The sequence below is a fragment of the Panthera uncia genome, chromosome E3 (genome assembly GCF_023721935.1).
Source record: "Panthera uncia isolate 11264 chromosome E3, Puncia_PCG_1.0, whole genome shotgun sequence".
NCBI lineage: Eukaryota > Metazoa > Chordata > Mammalia > Carnivora > Felidae > Panthera > Panthera uncia.
Window position 1 is genome coordinate 6,543,028 of NC_064815.1, and position 21,212 is coordinate 6,564,239.

The 21,212-nt window shown below is 53.9% G+C and overlaps 1 long non-coding RNA gene across 2 annotated transcripts; it reads left to right on the plus strand.

The window, feature by feature from the left end:
- The first annotated feature begins 16,138 nt into the window (after window positions 1-16,138).
- Window positions 16,139-20,880, plus strand: LOC125927907 (uncharacterized). Of its 2 annotated transcripts, XR_007459499.1 has the most exons (4): window positions 16,139-16,330; window positions 17,713-17,839; window positions 19,909-20,067; window positions 20,313-20,880. It is a non-coding gene; the product is annotated as an uncharacterized LOC125927907 (long non-coding RNA). The 2 variants fall into 2 exon arrangements; XR_007459498.1 differs by having other exon boundaries at window positions 16,140-16,330; window positions 19,909-20,880.
- Window positions 20,881-21,212: the final 332 nt, after the last annotated feature.

The window sequence follows — 21,212 nt, forward strand, 5'->3', positions numbered from 1 at the left end:
TCAACAATTTAATCTATTTCTCACAATTCTGGAGGCTGCGAAGTCCAAGATCAAGGTGCTGGCCATTTTGATGTCTGGTGAGGGCCAGCTTCCTGGTTCACAGACGGCCATCTTCTCGCTGTGTCCTCACATGGTAAAGGGGCAAGGGAACTGTCTGGGGCCTCTTTTCTCAGGGCACAGTCCCTTCACGAGGGCTCTACCCTTGTACCTAGTCACCTCCCGAAGAGCCCACCTCCTAATAACATGACATTGGGGGTTAGGATTCAACATACAAATTTTCAGGGGACACATTCAGGCTATAGCAGAGGCTATAGGGGGAAAAAAAAGGAAATTTCTCCACATGTGCTGGGAGAAATAGCAAGTTTTGAGCAGAAGAGGAACACGTTTTTATTTCGATTTTAATAAATACTTCTGTTGGGCAGACAATACATCAAGGAGAGGTCATGGGAGGGGGTGATGTGAGACAAGAGAGGAAGCCAGCAGGGACGTGTCACAAAGCAAGTTACTGCTGCTTGAGCAACCAGGGCTCAATCCCACCGAGGAACCTGGGGAGATGGTGTTGAACATACACCTGGGAGGTGAGGGAGCTGGGGTATTTATACACCAGATCTCTCCAATCACTGGTTGAGGGCCACGTGTCACTGCTCAGAGCAGTGACAAAATACCTCATCATCTCCCCATATGCTTTCTATCCACAGCTAGACATTTCCAACCATTCTTTATATCAGCCAAGTTCTAATTAAGCTCACCCGGAGGTGAGCACGTTGGCCTGGCTCATCTACGCGACCCAGCCCTCTTGGTGCCATAAACGTTCGACACCATTTGCCGAGGCTCTGGAGAGAAACAGAACCCGACCACCACCACCACCAGGGCTGAGCCCACCTCACTGCTTCACCTGGGGCTGCCACCTGTGGGCATGGCCCTCCGTGGCCAGACTGTGGACCCTGGGATCCCATGGTGGGGTGGGGGCAGGGAGAGAGGGACGTCCTGCCTCCCAGACCCACACCGGCATCTGAAAGCTCTTCTCTGGAGCAAGGGCAAGGGAAGGAGGGTGTTGTGCATTGTGGCTTCTCTCCTCCTGGCCGCATGAATGCTGACCGAGGCTAAGTGGAGCAGGGAGGCCTCAGTCGAACACCAACGGCTACCCCGTTCCTTCCGTGTGCAGGCCAGCCTCGCCACCCGACAGATAGTACAGATATATAGGTGCTCCCGCCCACCCCTCCTCGCAGACCCCAGCTCCAACCTTGACCTCTGCCCTTGGCTCTGCCTGCAGCTGTGTCCTGGGCTCTCCACGGGGCTGGTGCTTCTGTCCTTCCGGGCTGGGCTCAGGCGGGACCTGCCCAGAGAGGTCTGGGGGGACCGACCTCAGGCTGGCCCCTCACCCGTCACCCACTATGCCATTTTCACAGCGTGTTGCTCTCTCTGAAACGACCGTGAAGTGCGTCCTCACGTGTTCCTCTAAGCCACGAGATGGACCTTGCAGAGCGTCCCCCGGGAGCACAGAGACTCCCTGGGCCTTCCCACTGTACCGTCCCTGAACTTGGCACAGTAGCTGGCATGCAGCCCGTGCTGGCAGTTATGGGCACCGAAAGAAAGGCCACCCCACAGCCCATTTGAAGAGGGGGCCAGGGGCTTAGGGCATGACCTCCAGGTCACTAGGTCGCAGTGTACCTGCCACAACGACAACCCCTTTGCCGGGTGCTGGGATATCCCAGTGGCCTCACCACTCCCGCTATCACCCAGCAGCCTCCTCCCCAGAAAGCAGAGGAGGGGTGACCCTGGTGAAGAAAAGGTGAGGGGCGCTAGAAAAGAGCCACACGTGCCCCTTTCCCAGGCAGCCAAGGACAATCAAGGCCATCAGGGTCACCGGGCCATCGTGGAAAGGCTGAAGACCACCCCAGCTGGCCTGTGATAGGAAGTGGCCACCTTCTGCGGCTCCAGGCACCTCCGGCCAGCTTCTCGGTGGCTGCTGCCCGACCCACAGCCGAGTGACTGACCAGGCCGTCCCGGCTCAGGCCAGTCTCCTGCCCTCCCGGCCTGCACACGGCTGCTCCTGTCACCCACCCACGCGATCATCGGTTGTTCATTGAGCGTCTGCTGTCAGCCGTGTGCGACACCGCGGCAGGGGGATGCGGTGGTGAGCAGACGAGGCCCGGGATCCCAGCCACCATGGTTGTGGGAGACCGAATAATGGCTTCCCCAGCATGGCCACACCCTAATCCCCAGAACGGGTGCCTGTAACCTCACCAGAAGTGGGGACGTGGCAGGTGTGGCGAAATTCGAGATCTTGAGATGGGGAGAGTCAGCTGGGTTATGTGGGTGGGCCCCGCCCACTCACAAGTTCTTGTAGGCGGGAGGCAGGAGGGCCGGAGGCCAAGAGATGTGAGGACAGAAGCAGAGGTCAGAGGGGAGAGAAGATGCTTACAGTGCTGGCCTCAGAGATGCAGGAAGGGGCCGCAAGCCAAGGGGTGCGGCCGCCTCTAGAGCCTGGAAAAGGCAGGCAAATGGACACAGGAAGAACACAGCCCCGAGGCCCCAGGTTAGACTTCAGACCTCCACAACGGCAAGGGTACTACAAATGGCATCGTTTGAACTCCCTCACCTGTGGTAATTTGTTACAAAGGCCAGAGGGAGCGAAGGCAGGGGTCTAGCAGAGGGAGGTGCTCAGCTCGTGGATCCTACTAGGACCAGCTACGCGATTTGCAGGGGGCTCGGTGCAGAAGACAACGCGGGCCCCGGTTTGAGACTCACTAAGCATTTCAAAATGGCGCCAGCAGAGCATTCGGCCAAGGCTGGGGCCCTTCTGAGCGAGGTCCCGTGCGCGGCACAGACCACCCTGAGTCCCACGAAGAACTAATGCATGACATGGTGGGTTCAGGCCAAGAAGCAAAAGGACAGGGGTCCCTGAGAGTGTGTGACAGTGGATGGGGCCCCGAGACCTCTGTGAGGTGGTGAGTACGAGTGTTCCAGGTAGGGGAACAGCAGGGGCAAAGGCCAGGTGGTGGGGAAGGGTCTGGTTCCATGCTTCTTCACCCAGAGACAGCAGCTCCCTCCGTGAGGAACACCTTTTCTCCTCCAGGACTCGACATTTCCCCTCCACCCACCCCCGTTCAGGACACCTATCCTTGACTCCCTCGACGCAGCACCTCGCGTCCCTGATTAACTAGAGTATTTTGCCCCCCCGTCAGTGTTAATGCCTGTAAACACACTTTCTTACGGAAGAATTTTGGATCGACGGAGGAACTGCAAAGACACAACTGCCAGGCCTTCGCCCAGCCTCCCCGAACCTAACGGCTGGCAGAACCACGGTACTTTTGTCAAAACTAAGATATCGACATTAGTACGTGACTATTAACTACACCCCAGACTTTATCCAGACTTCCCGTTTTTTGCACCAATGTCTTTTTTCTCTTGCAGGACCCAATCCGGGGCGCCACATGGCATTTGGCTCCCCACCCCTACCCTAAAAATTAGTACCTCGGTGTTATGACGTGCCAGCCCCTGTCCCTAACATTTCATATGCTCGGCCTCCGTGAATTGTCATAATTATCGCCACCCCCATCTTGCAGATGGGGGAACTGAGGTTGATGTTAAGGAAGGAGACGGCCTCGGGCACTCCCACCGAATCTGGTTGCTATCTCACCATCTCAAACCCCGACCGTGTTACCTACCATGCCCCTGCCCTAGTCCAGAGCTTCCCAAATTCGAGTCACGTTTTTCCCTCCTATACTTTCTTTGCATTTTTTTTTTTTTTAAAGCCAACTTACTTTTTAAACACCAAACGACAGGGACACCTGGGTGACTCCATGGGTTAAGTGTCTGGCTTTTTGTTTGGGCTCAGGTCTCAGGTCATGATCTCACAATCAGTGAGTTTGAGCCCCGTGTTAGGCTCCATGCTGTCAGCACAGAGCCCAACACGGGGCTCAAACTCACTGATTGTGAGATCATGACCTGAGCCCTCCCCCCCCCCAAGCCCCTCCCCCCTTCAACAAAAAAAAAAAAAAAAAAAAAAAAGAAAAGAAAAGAAAGGAAAAAGAAAAAGAAAAAAGAAACATTAAAAAAGAAACATTAAAAAAATAGAAAATAAAAACCAAATGACATTCTTTTTTTTTTTTTAATGTTTGTTTTTTTGAGAGAGAGTGCGAGTGGGAGAGGGACAGAGAGGGAAGGGGACAGAGGATCTGAAGCGCCTGTGTGCTGACAGACTGACAGCAGTGAGCCCAACAAGGGGCTCAAACTCACAAACTGGGAGATCATGACCTGAGCCAAAGTCAGACGCTCAACTGACTGAGCCACCCAGGCGTTCCAGAAACCAAGTAACATTCTGAAAGTGTTTGCCACACATCTATCACTGCAGAAAGCAACTACTGGCCGTAAGTAGAAGATAACTGTGCAAGCAGAGACGATCAAGAGGAAGCGATGTGGGGCACCCGGGTGGCTCAGTCAGTTAAGCAACTGACTCTTGATTTTGGCTAAGGTCACGATCTCACAGTTCATGAGTTCGAGCCCTGCGTCGGGCTCTGTGCTGACACAGGAGACTCTGCTTGGGATTCTCTGTCTCCCTCTCTCTGCCCCTCCCCTGCTCATGCTGTGTCTCTCTCTCAAAATAAACAAATTAAGTAAAAAAAAAAAAAGAAGAAGAAGAAGAATGGAAGCGATATTATATATCCCAGCAGATGGGATGACTGCTCTGGACGACTGAAACCTCAGCAAGGGACTTCCCCTGCTGAGTGACCCGGGGATAGAGGACCCTCCCTGCTCCCACCCCTACCAGACTCTGTGCTCAACGGAAACCTGGCCAGTAAACCTAGGCGAGTCCACAAAGCACATGGCACTGAGGACGGGACCGGCAGAAGTAAACACTCAATAGCCGCACTTATTAAGCGCCTACTGCATACCAGACACTGCGTGCTGTCTCACAGAGTCGGTCCCGTTTATCAGCCCTGTTTTACAGGCGAGGAAAGTGAGGCTCAGAAAGGTTACGGAGCTACCTACGGACACACAGGGGTGAAGAGATTTGATTGATTCTACGTGCCACGTCCTGCCCTTTCTACCTTCGAACCCTCTCTCTAATCAGGTGCCTCAAGTCTCCTGCCAGCATAAGTGGAGTGAGTTGCTGGGTTAAACACCCACCTCCTCCAGGCCCAGGGCCAGGTAGCTGACACTGTGGCACGTGAGCCTTGGGACAACCCTGAGCAGAGGTGCTTTCCCAGTTAACAGATTGGGCGACCGAAGGTCAGAGATGATGGGTATGCTGCCCAAGGGAAGAAAGAAAGTGGTGCGACCAGGACTCCACCCCAGACCAGCTGGACCCCCCTGGCCCCCGACCCCCGAGCAAGAGGCCTTAGCCGCCCATCTGGTGCTCTTGGGACGTACAAAAACCCAGGACATTCAAGAAAGAGATTCCAAGAGTCAGATGACCCCGGCAGCATGAAGCACAGGGAACTGTGGGCAAACCAGGGCCAGAAAATATATCTTCCTTCCCAAAGGTCAATTAGGGAGTGATATCTGACTTGACAAAGGTTTTCAAGCATGAGCTGGCATTTGAGGGTGAATATCTGCGTGGCTTTTCAAAACAGGAGCACTTTCTGGACCTGTGCGGCTTTGGGTTCCAAAGGCTTAGGCCAGGGTGGGGCCAATTACAGCACACTGTACTTTTCTTTCTTTCTTTCTTTCTTTCTTTCTTTCTTTCTTTCTTTCTTTCCTTCCTTCCTTCCTTCCTTCCTTCTTTCTTTCTTTTCTTTCTCTCTTTGTCTCTTTCTTTCTTTCTCTCTTTGTCTCTTTCTCTTTCTTTCTTTCTTTCTTTCTTTCAGCGTGGTAACATTTCATATAACATGAAATCTACCCTCTCCGACAAATTTCTCAGTGCACAAGACGCTACTGTTAACTCCAGGCACAGTGTCGTAGAGATCTCCAGAACGTTCTCAACTGGCATGACCGAAACTTTATATACCCGTTGAAGAAGAACTCCCCATTCCCGCTGCCCCCAGGCCCTGGCAACCACCCTCTGACTCTCTGCATCTGGGAGCTGGACTACTTTTGATGCCTCGAGGAAGTACCATCACACGGTGTTTGTCTTTCTGTGACCGGCTTGTGCTGCTTTGCCTACTGCCTTCCAGGCGCATTCAGGCCGCGTGTGGCGGAACTTCCTTCTTTTTGTAAGGCTGCATAGTATCCCATTTGCAGGTCTCGACCACATTGTCTTGATCTATCCCTCTGTCACTTAGGGCGTTTCCACATCCTGGCTGCTGTGCCTGGTGCCTGCTTTCCAGCCCAGAAGCGGCATTACTGGATCATCTGGTAGTTCTTTTTTTTTTTTTTTTTTTTTTAATGTTTATTTATTTTTGAGAGAGAGACAGAACACGAGCAGGGGAGGAGCAGAGAGAGAAACACACAGAATCCTATGCAGGCTCCAGGCCCTGAGCCGTCAGCACAGAGCCCGATGCGGGGCTCGAACTCACGGACCGCAAGATCACGACCTGAGCCGAAGTCGGTCGCTCAACCGACCGGGCCACCCAGGCGTAGTTCTATTTTTAATATTTTGAGGAGACTCCAAAGCATTTCGAGAGCAGGCACACCATTTTACATTCCCACCAGCAGGTGTACAAGGGTCACAATTTCTCCGTTTCCTCCCCAACACTTGTTTTGGTTTGGTTTGCTTTCGTTGGGTTAGTTTTTTTTTTTTTTTATAATAGCCATCCTAATGGGTGCAAGGTGATACCTCACTGGTTTTGATTTGCACTTCCCTGACGATGAGGGATGTCGAACATGTTTTCACGCACCTGTTGGCCAGCTGTGACTTCTCTGGAGAAAGGTCTATTCGAGTCCACTGCCCATTTTCTGACTGGGTGGTTGGTTGCTTTGCTCTTGAGCTACAGGAATTTTTCCTCATATATTTTGGATGTCAACCCTGATCAGTATGTAGCGTGCAGCTACTTTCTCCTGCTCCCTAGGCTGCCTGTCCAGTCTGTTGATTATTTTCAAGACTAGCGCAGCAAAAGAAACAAAGCTTTCAAATATTTTTTAGATCAGAAACATTTTTTGAAATAGAAGGGACGGAACGTCATGTAAGGGACTGAACGTCGTGTAAGGTTAAGGTGAACGTCGTGTAAGGTTAAGGTGTACCATACGTTAATACATTTAGATATTGCAACATGAGTACTACCGTGGCATCAGTTAACATCTTTCTCACGTCACGTATTTACCATTTCTTTTTTGCAGCGATGCAAATAAAGTTGTATTGGAACACAGTCACGGCCATTTTCTTGACATCCTCTCTGTGGCTGCTTTTGACCTACAGCGGCAGAGTGGAGTCATTGCTACAGCGACCAGACAGCCTGCAAAGCTTGAAATATTTACTCTCTGGCACTTTATGGATGCTTTGCCAACTCCTGTCCTAGCCCTCAGGGGCTTCGGCAAATTGAGGCCAGGGTACCACCCTTGCGCCAAGAACATGCTGGAAGCCAATAGGGTAAAGATTACACTGAGGAGGGAAAGAAGGGAGGAAGGGAACACCATTCTGATTCTTGAGTGTTAGACTTCTAGAGGGGAAAAAAGAGGACCCTGAATACAGGGTCCTGTCCCGAGCAGTCCCAAATTCCGGAACCTCAAGGGGTTCCTGATAACCCCACACATAACCTGTTTCTGTCAGGGCCTTTGGACCACAGCGTCAACTCTGCAGGGCAGGTTAGTCCTGAAAAAGCCAAGTGGAACATCTCCACCAGCCTGACCAGATGGAGGCTTAAACAGAAATGAAACAAATTTACAGAAAATCTGAGTTCCAACATATCTGAGTCTGGAGCCGTGTCCTACACAGCCACCCAAGTTCACCTTATCGAAAGAGCAATTGTGGGCTCCTGGGTGTCTCAGTCGGTTAAGCGTCTGACTTGGGCTCAGGTCATGATCTCACGGTTCATGAGTTCAAGTCCCACGTTGGGCTCTGTGCTGACAGCTCAGGGCCTGGAGCCTGCTTCGAATTGTGTGTCTCCCCCTCTCTCTGCCCCTCCCCTGCTTTTGTGCACTCTCTCTCTCTCTCTCTCTCTCTCAAAATAATAAACATTAAAAAAAGAAAAAAAAGCAATTGTGACAGAAGTCATGTTGACTCATATTTCAGGAATGTCTCCACTGAGTAAAGGCCGACCGACACACAACACACACACAAACGAGATCCCCTGGTCCCTCCGGAGCAACCGCCAGCCTCAGCTCACCAGGAGGACGCGGGAAGGTTATCATCCCCATTTCACAGGTGAACAAAGGGAGGCACAGGGGCTGTTTATTCAGTGAAACCACCCCCTAAAGCCATGGTTCTATTGAACCTTCTAGAAAAAAGCTCTCCCTGGGAAGTGGGAGAGCCCGCAAACTGCTGGAGTCTGGATGCTTCGTAGGCAACTGCTTGACTTGGGGGAGGCGGCGTCCCTCTCGGCTGGTGCTGTGGACTACACTTGGGGTTCCTCATTCTTAGGGTTTCCAGAAAGTGGAGCCAGAGGTTCAGGCAGCGCAGGAGGCCGGAGCTGGCCCCAAGGGGGACTCCCCATTCCGTGTCCCCATGCACAGCGCCAGCAATCTGAGGCTCACACATTTTACATCAACCCTCTTCCCCCCAGGTCCCCAGCGGATGCACGCTGAGGACTCAAGCCTACCAGAGCCCTCCCCCCCTTGCTGCCTGCGTGGGGATGGAAGGGGGAGGGCGGGGAGAGACCCCACTGTTGCTTAATGAGCAGCTCCCACGAGGCCAGGGCCCCCGCAATGGAGGACAGACAGCCACCAGACTGACAGAAGAAGGCTCACAGCGGCCCCGGGATTCACATCCTGCCACCTGGGTCCCAGTCCAGATGGCCACACTTTCAGGAAGACCACGGATGCTCACTCTTGCTGCTTGCCTACTTCGCACCAGGCGCTGGACACAGTTGATCTCATTCAATTCTCTCAACGGCCCAAAGTTGGAGCTGTTATGACCCCTGTTTCACTGATGGAGGAACTGAAACAGAGAGGTTGAGTAACTTGCCCAAGGTCACACTGCTCTGAGGGCCTGAAATGACATTCAGAGTGACACTCACGCCAAAGCTGCTGCTTTAAGACAGCCTTTGTTTTACAGAGGCTACATTTTCCCTCAATTTGGAATTTTGAAAAGTAGGAAATTCACATGGGTCCAAAAAAGAAAGAAGGCCTCAAACAAATCTCTGTCCCCTCTCCTCCCCAAGTGTTTCACCCCCCACCTCCGTAAGTAACACTTAGTCATTCAGTGGGTAGCTGCAGTTTCTTTATGTAAATAGAAGCTAATACAAATATAGACCCATCTTTCCCTTTTAATGCAAAGAGGCGTGTATATGCTGTATGCTGTTTGAACCTTGCTTTACTCGCCTAATAAAGCTTAGAGATGGTTCTTCACTGTTCTTTACAGCGGCCAAGTACAGTATCCCGTGATGTGGATTCTGCCAGTTTCTTTAATCAGCTCCTTACTGATGTGGGTTTAGGCTGTTTTCAACCTTTCACTTTTATAAACAATGTTGCAAAGGATAACCTTGTACATAAATCACGTCCCACGAGCCTAAGTTTATCTGCAGGATTGCTGCTGGGCTGCAGCCCAGCTGGGGCAGAGGGTTTCTGCATTTGCCACTAGGACAGACATTGCCAAAGGAGACCCAGCCCCAAACACAGTGGGCTCCCATCCCCAAAACCCTGGGGAGCCAAACCCTGGTTGGGCACGAGACCTGGTGAAGTACCGCCTCTTGGGGGCGTGGTCTGGGTGGGGCCAGGGCAGGGGCGGGGCCTGGAGGGCGACACAAGCATCCCAGCATCTCACCCCCCTGCTTCCTCTAAAATTTCCCGTGATGGCTTCGCTGTCATGGCAGCACATGGCCTTCAAGGCACATGATGAAACACCACACAGCCACGGTGAGCGGGGGTGAGCGCCAAGGTGTGTTAAAAAGGAGCAAAATGGGAAAACTTGCGGGGGGGGGGGAGGCTTTGCCACCCTGTGTGTCCCCCAGGGATGCCATGCAACGGGGCGAGGTGTCATTTAGTGGACCTTCCCCGGCAAGCGGAACCGTTAAACAAAGACACTGAGCTGCCTGCCGCGTACTCTGGGCATTTTCTCATCAGGACGGTATTCGTGGCAGCTCGTCCCTGTGCCAGGGCCCCAGGGTTTCACGTGCATTATCCCAGTGAAGCCTCCAGCCGCCCGTGAGGTCAGTTCTATTATTACCCCGGTTCTCCGTCCTCCCAAAGAGGACTCAGGTGAGGTAACTGCCAAGCCCCGCTCCACAGAAAGCCTGTGTGGATCATCAGGGCCACAGTCATGAGCAGGCCATTTGAAGGGGGTGGGTAATGGGGCTAAAAATGTTTATTCGGAGCAGATTCTCCAGGCAGGCCACATTCCCATCCAGTCACCCACCTCCTGTTCCAATCGCTTTGAGGACAGGGAAGGATGGGTGACTGACGACGGTTCCAACCCCAGCTCTTCTCTTAGGATATGCATGGATTTATTACTTGATGAAAGTAATGCATGCCTAGGGCAGCATATCTGGAACATACTGGGAGAAAATGAAATTGATCCATAAACCCACTACCCAGGGGAAGCCTCCATTAGCATCACGATACAGCAGCTGCCAGTCTGTTTCCAGCACGTGCCTATCAGCCGATACATTGATGGAAATGTAACACATGTGTGGAAAAGAACACGGATCAGAAACGTACAGCTTTCTGGATTTTCACAGCGAAATCTCTCACGTAATGAGCAACCAGATGAAGAAACAAAACGTGACCACGAATGCATTTTTTTAAACAAAATCAGGGTCCTGTTGTGTTGTGGCTTGATTTATGTCCTCTCCCCCCCGCCCCTGCCCCCCGCCCTGCAAGAGATACACTGAGGTCCTAACTCCAAGTTCCTGATTTGGAAATAGGGTCTTTATTGATATAGTCAAAGTCAAGGTAGGATCGGACTGAATTAGGGTAGGCCCTGATCCAGGAACTGGGATCCTTCTAAAGAAGTGAGGAAGCCATGTAATAACTGAGGCAGACAATGGAGTGATGTGCCTATGGAACCAGGAGCACCAAGGATTGTTACAGCCACGAGAAACCAGAGCCTTCAGACAGAGCACAGCCCTGCCGACTCCTTAATTTCAGAGTTAGAGCCTGCAGAACTCTGTGAGAACCCCCTTCTGTTGTTTTCAGCCAAGCTCTTGCTATCAACTTGCAATGACAGCCTGAGGACACTAATACGTAGGGTGTGTACAGTTTCATTTTTTTCAATTTTTTTTAACGTTTATTCATTTTTGAGAGACAGACAGAGCATGAGCGGGGAGGGGCAGAGAGAGAGGGAGACACAGAATCCGAAACAGGCTCCAGGCTCCGAGCCGTCAGCACAGAGCCCGACGCAAGGCTCGAACCCACGAACCGTGAGATCATGACCTGAGCCGAAGTCAGACGCTTAAACGACTGGCTCCTGCACCTTCCAACCTCATCTTACACCTTGCTTCCTGTCCAGCCATGCGGGCCACCTTTGGCCCCTTCTCCTTTTTGTTTCTGCTGCCACAGGGCCTTAGTCCATGCTGTGCCATCTGCCACAGATGCCCCCATTCTCCCTTGACATGGATGTAGCTCATCGCCCTTCTTCAGATCTAAATTCTTTCCTGCCCCCACCCCCGCCCACATCATGTACCCTTGTAGCCCAGTGATCTGTGACTTCTCCTTATGGAGGGGGCTCGGCTTCCCCAGCTCCCGGAGAGGACACCTCCTCCCCAAGCCACCACTGGCCATGGGTCCCCGGCACCCCTTCGAAACATCTCCCACATCTCACCCCTCCTGACTATCCATGGCCTCCTCTTGGCATTGTATTGGTGTCTCTCCCCCATCTACTCTCCACCCTCAGCTGAGAGCTCCATGTAAAACACGTCCCACTCCTTTACTCGAGGGTCCATAGTGAGGTTAGGGCTTTGGTTTTCCCGAGTACCATCAGTGGGGACTTGCTTTAAATTATGTAATGAAAAAGGTCGCTGTCAGGCTCTGGGACCGGGTGGAACAGGCTATAAAAATGCTCCATGGGCAGCATGAACACTTGGAGTTTTGTCTAGAAGCTCAAAGGCCCGGGATGGGGAGACAAAGCTGGACACACCATCAGCAGTGACTAAGAGCACCCAGGGCTCACATCCCTAGAAAGGCAGCGAGGGGTGGCGTCGTTAGCAGAGGCGGGTGGGAAGCCCACGTCCCGAGGAGCACGCAGCCGTCTGTGGTCTGGGTTGATTTCCTCACCCTCTGTCTGCGGAGGTGACTCTCTCAAAAGCAGATTGTCAGGGATGGTTTCCCAGGCTGAGAGGCAAGGGCCGCCTCCCTCCTAACAAGATCAGGCAGCCCGAGATAGGGAGGGACTCTGGGGGCAAGTCTGTGCACATCTTGGGCAGGGTCCCAGTGGAGTAAAGCAAACCTCAGCCCACGTCTGCTCATCACCCGCTCTGTGCCTCTCCAGGGAAGGCTGTGCCCAGCAGGGCCTGGCACGCCATCAGCTCTCAATAAATACCTGTTGTATGGCTGGCTGGCTGGACTGACGGATGGCTGGATGGAGGAGTGGCTGGACAGAGGGCAGATGGGTGGATGGATGAATAGATGGGTAACAGATAGATGATGCATGGACAGACAGACAGGCAGATGCATGGATGGAGGGATGAACTGATGGATGATGGATGGATGGATGGGTGGATGATGGATGGATGATGAACAGACAGATAAATGGATGGGTAGATGGATGAATGATGGACAGATGGACAAACAGATGGAAGCAGAGATGACACTTTTAAATCTTTAAGGACGGGAGAGAAGACGCTGTAGTGTCATGTCACTGGGCATGACAGAAACTGCCCAGTCTTAAGGTAAATCTCAGCACCCAGAAGGGAGGCCATTGTGGAGAGTGATTTGGGCAGTTCACACCCTCTGGGACACACTGGGAGGGATGTGTGACTATACTTGTACACCTCCAGACCTTGATTTGTGCCCTTCCTTCCTTCCTTCCTTCCTTCCCTCCCTCCTTCCTTCCTTCCTCTCTTTTAGAGAGAGAGCAAGCAGGGGAGGGCATAGAGAGACAGAGTCTCAAGCAGGTTCCATGCCGTCAGCACAGATACCAACGCAGGGCTCGATCCCACGAATTCTAAGAGGAGATCATGACCTGAGCCAAGATCAAGAGTCGGACGCTTAACCGACTGAGCAACCCAGGTGCCCCCAGACCATGCTGTATGGTGATGGTCTGTTCACTCCTGACTCCCCGGTGTGCTGTGAGTCCCTCAAGGGTCAAGCACACACCAAGCGCCCCTTTCTGTCCCCAGTGCTAAGCGTGCCACTCAGTACTGCTCAGAAATCACCACTGAACCAAACCAAGCACAAAGAGGACTGCATTCTGTGCCCCGTCCCCCGCCCCCCGCCCCCCGCCACACAGACAACAGGAATTAATCAGAAATACACTTATCCAACCCCACCTTAAAAAAACAAAACCGGGGCCATGAAAGAGAAGCAGGCTCAGAAAGGAAACTACAGAGGTCCAAACTTGCGGTTCGATAGAACAACAACATCTTCATATTTACATAGGGCACCACGGTTCACAGAGAGCTGTCGTAGGAGTCAACTCAGCAAATCCTGTCCGAAAAATCATCTTTGCTATGTGACAGGGCCCTGAGCTAAAGTGACCTGCCCAGGGTCACAGCCAGTACTGGGACCAACGCCCGGGGTACAGGGCCCTCACCTGCCAGTGCCCCTCTCTGCCTTCTGACCACTGGGTGTTTTTCAGGTTGTCAGTCTGTTGATGGTCAGGCCAGGTTGGGAAAGCCTGATTCCCCTGCTGGGAGGTGACAAGAAGGTTCAGAGAGCCCAAGTCACCCACCTGGGCTCACACGGCTGGGAAGGCAAGGTGTGAGGTAAGGAGTGGCTGGCTGGAGAGAAGGGCCAGCCTGGAACACCTCGGGCCAGGCAGAAACTTCATCTCTAGGGTGCCTCCAGGGTCACCCGGACCATTTGTGAACTGGGTGAGCCTCTGAACGCCTATCTCTAAAGTGGCGGTAATCGGGGCTGCCTACAGGATGGCCACGGCGATCACATGAAGTCATATATCCGAGCACCAGCCACAGCATCCAGTGAACAGTAGGTATTGCTATTCTCACCGCCAAGGGCATCTTCATGACATCAGACACAGCAAAGAGCATAGAGGCTCAGAAGTTGCGGCAGGGAAGAATGATGAGCAGAGGACAGGTTTTCTGTGCGTTCCCCACGGCTCCTCAGGCTCACAGGGGAGGACAGGAAGTTCCAGGGTGTAGATGGGGCTGGTGGGGAGCCCACCCGTGCAGGGACCAAGGTGGCAGGGAAGGCAAGGTCACCTCCTGGGGCCAAGGAGACCCGGCTAACGACACAGGACCAGCTCCACCTGTGATGGAGGGAGGGTGGGGTAACTACAAAAGTCAGCCCAGCAAGGAGAGAGAAGCCAGGCCTTGGGCAGGCCCCGTCTCCCCTCCTATCACCAGGTCTGTGCTCCCCACCACGTCCCCCCCTTCTCCGGTCTGCTCCCTGCTCCCCCAAACATTCAGTACCACGTTTTGCAACCCAGCCAGGGTGGGTGTCAACCCCACAGGCTCTGGGCCGGATGGGGCTGGATTTGAATCCCGGTCCTCCCCACTTGCTGGCTGTGGCCTCAGGCAAGCTGTCTCTGAGCTTGAGAACCCTCTCCTGGAAAGCGGGGCTGCACATCACCTGTGGGAAAGGGACCTCACGGGGAGCCCGGGACACAGGAGGTGTTCAGTGGATGTGGGGCGTGGACAGGCTGCTGAGGACGCCCCGGGCCAGCCCCGCGGAGCTCCTGTTTACCAAAGCTTTTCCTCCAAAAGGTAAGCCTGTACAGCCACTCTGGAAAAGAGCTTGTCTGCTTCTTAAATACTCAACGCCGATGTAGACATTTATGCAGCCCCACTCCTGAGTGGGCATTTACCCCAGAGAAACGACAACTTCTATCCACACAAACATCTGTAGCGGCTTTACTCACGGTGGCCAGGAACCGGAAGCAGCCTGGAGGCGCCTCAAGAGGTGGCCCGTTAAGCAGACTGGGGTTCGTCCATTTGGTGGATTGCTACCCAGCCTTAAAAGGCAAGACAACTCAGGGGCGCCTGGGTGGCTCGGTCGGTTAAGTGTCCGGCTTCAGCTCAGGTCATGATGTTGCGGTTCACGAGTTCGAGCCCCGGGCCGGACTCTGTCCTGACGGCTCAGAGCCTGGAGCCTGCTTTGGATTCTGTGTCTCCCTCTCTCTCTCTGCCCTTCCCCTACTCGAGCTCTGTCTCTGTCTCTCTCTCAAAATTAAATAAACATTAAAAAATAACAATTAAAAAAAAAAAAGCAAGACAACTCATGGCTTTCAGGGGCATTACGCTGTGCGGGGGGGAGAAAAAAGCCAGTCTCCAGGGGAAAGTGAGATGTAATTCCATTTATATAACCTTCCCAAACGACAAAACTATACAGATGAGTCCAGATCAGTGGTTGCCCGCGGCTGGCGGATGGGGGGACAGGGCGGTGGGTGTAGGAGATCTTCACAGTGATTCAGGAGTTCTGTTCTCTACTGTGGTGGTGGCAAAGTGAATCCACACACGTGACAGAATGCCGTCGAACCACAGGCACATACACACCTTCCTAATCTCGTTCGGGGCTTAGGTATTGTAGCATAATTACGTGCGGTGTAACCATTGGGGGAAACCGGGTGAAGGGTGGAACACAGCACCATGTGGCTTTATCTTCTCAGTTCCCTGCGGCTCTAAAATTATTTCATAACTCAAATTAAAAAAAAATTTTTTTTTGTAAATGACACGCATGCTCCGATGTCTGCCGTTTGCATTCAAATACTCCAGCCAAATGGGGGAAAAGCAGGAGAGGGAGCCCATGAGGAGGTGATGAAGCAAGACTGCTAAACCTTGCCAGGGGTGACGCGGCGGGGTGGGGATGCCGGAATCACCGTCTGGTCTTCCCGACTTCCGTGCATGTTCGAAATTTTCCAAAGTAAAGACGTTAAATTAAAAACGCTGATATGCAGGGGCGGGTCCGCGTCCGCCCAGACAGCCACGCGCACGCGCGGGAGCCCAGCGCCCTGACTCCCTGTCCGCCCGCAGCCGGGCATCCTGCCAGGCGGCTGTGCGTGTATACGCGCGCATCAAAGGAAATAAATAACGCTTAACCGCCGCTGTGGAATCTGGCCACGCCGGGTCACACGTCTGTCGGGCCATCTGCAGGGCAGGGCCAGGCCAAAAGGGGTCCACAGGGCTGTTTTGAACTCCAGGAGAGAGAGAGAGAACTTTCTGGGAACTGGGGTTAGAGGGTGAGTGATGGGGGGTGGGAGATGGCTCCTAATGGCGGGGGTGGGGGGTGTTAGAAGAGAAGAGTCCCGAGAAGAGGTCAGATCCACAGCAGTGTCCCCAGGTGGCCGCAGAGTCTGGAGACCTGGGGGGAGTTGGCTCCTAGGCAAGGGAGGCTTCCGGTGGGGGAGGGGCTGGTCACTGCTGGGGAGGGGGATCTGGTCTCTCAGTGTGCCTGGGGGACGGGGGTGGCCGTGACTGTCCACCCCACCTCATCTCCTCAATGGCATTATTACTTCAAGAGATTTTACAATGATGTCTTGACCTTGGGGGGGGGGGTCACTTCTTGCTCTGAACCTCAGTTTCCTCAACTATAAAATGGGTCCAGTGGAGGCATGAATGAATGCTGCAGAGGCTGAGTGAGGTGGCCACAGCCATGCCCTGAACGCACGTGGTGCCAGGCCCTGCACTAAGGACTCTGTGCGTACCAGATCCTTCAAGATTAGACCACCATCACCACCCCCATCTGCCAAATCAGAAAGCAAGGCACAGAGAGCTTAAGAAACTTGCCCAAGGTCACGGAGGCATTAGGTTGAAGAGCTGTGATTCAAATGTGCAGGTAAAGCACCAAGTTTAAGGCCCTCAGAAAACGTTATGTTGAAGGTGATTTTAAGTTTTCTCTTTTTTTTTTTAATTTTTAAATTTTTTTTATTTTTGAGGGAGAGAAAGAGTGCAGGCAAGTGGCGGCGGGGCAGAGAGAGAGAGGGAGACACAGAATCCGCAGCCGGGTCTAGGCCCTGAGCTGTCAGCACAGAGCCCGACGCGGGGCTCGAACTCACGAACCGCGAGATCATGACCTGAGCAGCAGTCGGACGCTTAACCAACTGAGCCCCCCAGGTGTGAGGGTGATTTTAAGTTTTAAAGCATGTGCACACAGCCGAAGCCCGTGTTGGGAAGGAGACGGAAAATGTCTCTCTGTTCCCATTTGAACACCTGCCCACGCTTAGCCATAGCTGGGAAGGTGGGGACTGGAGGGGCCTGGCTAGTCCAGGCCAAAGACCACAACTCCTGCCAGAAAGAGCCAGTCAGATTTGGCAAATGGGGTGAGGGGAGCTGGGAGGGAGCCCCCAGCCCGGCCACCCCAGTGGCTGGCCTTCTCGACATCACCCGTCACAGAGGAGCCAGAGGGCTGCAGCAGGGGCTTGAAGGCGAAGGGCAAGCCTCCCGGCTGCCAAGCTCAGAAACAATGCCCCCCTCCCTCATCACTGTGCCATCAAGCCTTTATTTCCCCCTCTGCGCAATGGGGCCAGTACTATCCAGGGACTTTGAGCTGTGGCCAGTGCTCCTAACACGTCCACAGCCATCTGTGACTTTCCTTCCCTCCTGAAGCGTTTCTTCCCCCCAGAGAGGAAAAGAAGGCCATACCACACAAAAATGAATGGCTGGTGTGCAGGGGAGAGACAAACGGCTAGAAGCAGCTAGAAGCGATGTCTCCAGCCCGAAGCCCGCGGGGACAAGACTGTCTGTGCTCGGTGAGACCCGCACACGCAGGGGAAGCCCCACGGCTCTGCCCCCTCCTGGGCCAGAAACGTCTATCTAGGGTCCCCTTCTGGAAAGCTCTGAGGAACTCTGGTTTCCACAGGCACTGTCAGCATGGGGTGCTGAGTCATCGAGAACCTTGGTCAGTGGTTCCTGACTAAGGGTGCACACAGGCACGGGGCAAATGCAAGCAGAGCCCTGGGGACCCTGCAGAGGCCCTCCCACCAGCCAGGCACCCCGAACCAAGGCTCTGCACCCAGGGAGCCCCGGGCTGGGGCCGAAAGCCTTCACTTATCGCCCATGACCACCTCCTGGCTAGCTTTATGGGGCAATTTCTGGAGGGTCTGATCCAGACTTGAAGAGGTTCCTTGCGGGATCAGAGGTCAGCTAGAAGGACGTGATGGGACAGGGACGGAGGGCAACGGGGAGAAGGTGACAAAGCCCTGGGCTGTCATCGTGAGAAATCCAGAAAGACCGGTCTGGGCCAGAGGATAGAGTGAGCCATCCTTCCATCCCACACCCACTGCCTGCCGTCAAGGCTTGTCAGCTCCTGCAGGTGGGGAGACCATGACACCTTGGGCTCCTGGCACACTTTGTCCCCTCCAAGCCATCCCCCAGTCCCATGGCGCTCCCTAACGAGGCCTCTCATTGCCCCCAGCTGGAACCACAGACTCACAGGCCCTCAGGGAGAGGCCAGGGACCCAGGAGTGCAGGAGGCAGGTGGGAGACGACAGGCGTGGTGGGGGCTGTGAACAAGGGGGCTCCCAGGCCCCCAACGCTGGGCAGCAGTCACTCGGCTCCAACCGGTGCTTGTCATGCAGGAATGTGGGCCCAGGGCTGCCAGAGTTTTCTGTTGTCCCAGCAAGTCAGACACCTGGATTATTTTTTAATCCTGATTTATAAACGCCACAATTCCAAAAACATATAGAGAATCTAGGGGCTGGACAAGCCACGCGAAGCTGGACTGTAGCCGGCTCTGCCCCTCGGCCTCAGACAGAGGGAACCCTGGTGGACCAGCCTCTGGCCGCCTCCTCAGGCCCCTCTCCTCCTTCTCCTGCCCTCAGGGAATCCTAGAGGAGCTGCAGTTCAGACACAGACAGTGGTTCCCAGCTTCCTCCACTACCCCTCGCCCTTGGAGTTTCATCTCACAGAAAAGCATCCCTGAACTCCCTGGGGTGAGGGGACCCCATTCCCTGGGGCCCCCAGAGCCTTTTAAAGTCATGCAGCACACAGGATTCAATTAACTGCTTTCCTCCCTAACCCACTGCTGAGCTGGTAAAAGCATCTAAGGAGACCAAAAATGTACATATACTGGTTCAAATCCCAACTCATCCCTAACATCCAACATGATGTGGCCCCTGGCAACCTCTCTGAATGTTACCCCTCCCTCATTTCACTCTCTAACAGCCTCACTAATCTGTCAGCCCCTGAATGTGTCAAACTCCATCCTGCCTCAGGACCTTTGCACACACCACTCTCTGTGCCTGGAACGCTTTCCCAGCAGATCTAGAGATGGCTTGAGCCGGTGGGTGTGCATAGGTGGGAGAACACACATCTGCCGGCCGTCCCCAACCATACTCCCTTGTAAAGTGACCCCTTCACTGGCTTCAAGCCACCCAATCAGGCCAATATCAGATTATTTCATACCTCAGGGCCTTGGCCCAGGCAGTTCCCCGTAGCCAAGGATGCCAGTTCCCACTTGGTCCCAAGACCAGCTCCTTCTCAGACATTTCCTCCCTCCCCTTTCCACCTCCCCTGCCACTCCATTCCTTCCGCTCTCGTAAGATTAACCCCTTTGAACCCTGTATCAATTCTCCCCTTCAGGCCTCAGTTCTGGGGTCATCCCCTTTGAGAAGCTTTACCTCCCAACGTCTCCAGGGCAGGTCTCCCCGAGACCCCTGGCTGGTTACTCCCCGTCCCTTTGCATTGCTTTATTTCCTTCTGGAACCCACGGCTCCCTGACATCACCTTGTTAATGTGTTCCTTTCCCTGGTCTCCCCGGGTGGATGTGAACGCCACAGAGCCAGGGCTTTCATCGATCTCCTTCCTGCTGCCTCCCCAGGGCCCCGCAAGCAACCAGCCGTCAGTGAGCAACAATAAACACATTATGTCAAGGCCTCTTCAACAGGCTTGCTATTTGGAAGACATTCAGATCTTGGAAATTATTCACATCGGAGGGAAAACAACTACATCTCAGACGCAAGAAAGTATCGTGTCTAAAGTAGGTACCCCCTCGGCACCCTTGCCCTCTACAAGGACATGTCTGTGCTGTCTTCTCTTGGGCGCCCTGTGCCTGGCCCCAGGTGGCATCTCGGTGGCTCGAGGCTGTGACCCCACTTTCCAGGCCCTTCCTTCCGCAGAGGACGAATACGTAGTATGAAGCACGGACCAGCTCTGCGAGTGCCAGGCCAGCACAACCTCTTGTAAGAGGCTCAGGCAGCAGGTGGCATTATCCTTATTTTTCAGATGAGGGATCTGAGGCTGGCTCGGGAGGCTGAAGATGAGCCCCCCCACCCCCACTCCCCAGTCTGCCCCTTGGGCTGTCATGGGGAAGCTCAAGTAGGGACAGGAGGAATCAGCTGGAATGCCTGCCAAGAAAGCTCAGCTTCGGGCCCAGCCCCAGGCCGGGGAGCCGCTTCCTGTGGCCCTGCCGGGGTGGCCCCAGAGGAGAACCTGCTGGAATGTTTTCATCCACATGCACAGGCAGTGAATCAGCGGGGCCTGGCACATGGACAGATCTGCTCGCGGGCCCAGCCTCTAGGGGACATGGCCTTTGCCCCCAGGCCCGGGGAGGAGCTGCCCTTCTGGCCCAGCTCCCATCTCAGGTTCAGTCTTCTCCTCTTTAGACCTCACACAACAATGCTGCGGAGGCATTTTCTGTAGAAACCAGTGATCCTCTGACTTGGGCTGGGATCGGGGAGATACGTGGTGCCTCGTGCCCCAGAAGGGCAGCCGGCCCATCTCTCAGCTGACCCCAAACCTACCCCATCTGTAAAACAACAACAGTGTGAGGGGCTTCAGGCCATGCAACTGAGCTGATGGTGTGGCTCTTTCATACCCCAGGGCCTTTGCACTGGCTGCACTCTCCTCCTGGAACACCATCTCTGCCTTGTCCCAGCTGCTTTGTGGACATTTCCCTCCTGAAACTTTCCCCAGCTCCTCTTTACCCCCCTCCCCTGGTAGAACTAGCCCCTGTGTACCCAGGGTCACTCCTATCACAGCACCTCTAAAGGGGGATCCCATTCAGCAGTCCATACATCTGCACCCCTTGGCCATGCTCCTGATACTTGGAAGGGGTCAAGGGCATGTTCAATATCAAGAAGACACTCCCAAGACAGAAGGACAGGGGGTGGCACACCAGGTCTT